At 63.8% G+C, this 2,500-nt stretch overlaps 1 pseudogene; it reads left to right on the top strand.

The window, feature by feature from the left end:
* The window catches only part of LOC124607573, a 7,956-nt pseudogene that overhangs the window by 2,306 nt on the left and 3,150 nt on the right, over positions 1–2,500 (top strand).

Here is a 2,500-nt window from a genome sequence, read left to right as displayed (position 1 = left end):
ATAGAATAATGTAGGTAAGGGAAGTCGGCAAATTGGATCCGTAACTTCGGGATAAGGATTGGCTCTGGGGATCGGGGCGTGTCGGGCTTGGTCGGGAAGTGGGTCAGCGCTAACGTGCCGGGCCTGGGCGAGGTGAGTGCCGTAGGGGTGCCGGTAAGTGCGGGCGTTTAGCGCGGGCGTGGTCTGCTCTCGCCGTTGGTTGGCCTCGTGCTGGCCGGCGGTGCAGGATGCGCGCGCCTGCGCGGCGTTCGCGCCCCGGTGCTTCAACCTGCGTGCAGGATCCGAGCTCGGTCCCGTGCCTTGGCCTCCCACGGATCTTCCTTGCTGCGAGGCCGCGTCCGCCTTAGCGTGCTCCTCCGGGGGCGCGCGGGTGCGCGGATTCTCTTCGGCCGCCATTCAACGATCAACTCAGAACTGGCACGGACTGGGGGAATCCGACTGTCTAATTAAAACAAAGCATTGCGATGGCCCTAGCGGGTGTTGACGCAATGTGATTTCTGCCCAGTGCTCTGAATGTCAACGTGAAGAAATTCAAGCAAGCGCGGGTAAACGGCGGGAGTAACTATGACTCTCTTAAGGCGGCCAAGTGGCAGCGGTGTGGCTGCATCCGGACTTGGCTTCCTGAAGTGCGGTCTTGATGTAGTCGTGCTGCTGCTGCGAGGTGCCTTCCTTGGGTTATAGTTACAGGGTGAGTGATGCGCAATACATGGGCCTAGCCCTCTTAGCCTCTCCTCTCCTGCGGTCTTCTCCCCTTCTCGTGGGCCCGCTGATTTCGCAGAGTGGAAGACCGCACCAGGGGCTTGGGGGGGTTACCAGCCCCCCCTCGCACTATCCCTTTTTTAGTTGGGGGCAGTAAGCAGAGAATAAGTGGTGGCCCTTCCGCTGAAGGTGCCACCCCAACTCCCCCAGCACCTAGCCGGCCAACCGGCCGTGCCGAAAATCTTGTAACTTTTGCAGCTATGTATACCTGTAGTGAGTGCCACCGCAGCTTTACAACCAAGAACGGTCTCGGGGTCCATCGCCGCCGCCAACATCTTGCGGCCGCCAACGCGGAGATCGTCACGGAGAGGCATCGCGCGAGGTGGACGGAGGAAGAAGTCCTGTCGCTCGCCAAGGCGGAGGCCGAACTGTTCCTTGAGAGGGACGCCCGGTTCTTCTTCGTCAATCAAGAACTCATCAGGATGTTCCCCGACCGAACGCTCGAGGCAATCAAGTGCCGACGGCGGCAAGCTGCCCACAAGCAGCTTGTCCGCCAATTCATGGAGGCGCTTGAGATCGGTCGGGGGGAAGAGCCGGCGTCCCGCCGGGGAGCAGCGAGCCCGCTGCCTGACGCGGGCGAGGCCGCTGCGCCGCCCGTCGACGCAGCCGAGGACTTCGCGGCCGACACCACCGGGCCGCCGCCGGAGGGGCCGACTGACGCCGCCATCTGGGAGCATCTGGCGGGGCTACCCGCTTCCGCCCAGCGTTTCTCTGCCCTGGATCGTGTCATAGGTCTGGGGCGGGGCACGCCGCCCGATGTCATCCTGGGCATGCTCCCGGATGCCCTTGCGTCGGTCGGGTCCAGAGGGGAGAGATCGATCACCAGGACACAGCGGCCGCGCCAACCATCGAAGCGGCCGCCTGCCGCGCCGCCGACGCAGAAGCGCAAGCGGCGCCGCTGGGAGTACGCGAGAACGCAGGATGCCTTCCGACGGTCGCGTGCACGTTGCGTGCGCGGCCTCTTGGATGGCACCCTGCTCCAGCCGCCACCTGCCATCCCTGGTCTGCTGGACTTCTGGGCGGACCTCTTCACCAAGAAGCCCATCTCCACCGCGGGCTTCATTCGTGACCGCCTCCTCCCGCACTCTGAGCCTGTCGCTCTCGAGTGCATATGGGGGCCGGTCACACATGAGGAGGTCGCCGCCGCGTTGCCGCCCAGGGGATCAGCAGCCGGGCCGGACGGCCTTACCCCAGCGGAGTTGCGGCGCCTGCCGCACGAAGTCCTGGTGAAAGTGATGAATCTCTTCCTTCTGGCCCGCGCCCTTCCGGAACGCCTGCTTCGCGCGCGGACGTCCCTTCTCCCGAAAACGGCTGCACCAACATCCCCCGCTGACTTTCGCCCCATTACGGTCTGCTCGGTGTTGGCGCGGACCTTTCACAAGGTTCTCGCGTCACGCCTGATGCGCGCATGTGCTGTGGACGAACGTCAGCGGGCATTCATCCCTCGGGATGGGATGTTGGAAAATACCTTCATCTTGGACACTGCTCTCACCGACGCAGTTCGCTCCTGCCGCTCTGTCTTTGTGGCATCGATCGACGTATCTAAGGCGTTCGATTCGGTAGATCATGCTGCCCTTCGCCCCGTGCTGAAGGCGCATGGCCTGCCGGATTGCTTTGTCGAGTATGTCGAGCGGTGCTACGAGGGCAGCACGACAGTGATAGCGGACGGCGCCGGCGTGGGCGTGTCTGTGCAGCCAGCACGGGGCGTTCGCCAGGGTGATCCCCTCTCCCCCCTCCTGTT

This window comes from Schistocerca americana, chromosome 3 (assembly GCF_021461395.2).
Source record: "Schistocerca americana isolate TAMUIC-IGC-003095 chromosome 3, iqSchAmer2.1, whole genome shotgun sequence".
NCBI lineage: Eukaryota > Metazoa > Arthropoda > Insecta > Orthoptera > Acrididae > Schistocerca > Schistocerca americana.
Note: the sequence above shows the minus strand (reverse complement) of the source record. Positions and strands in the feature narration are given on the sequence as shown.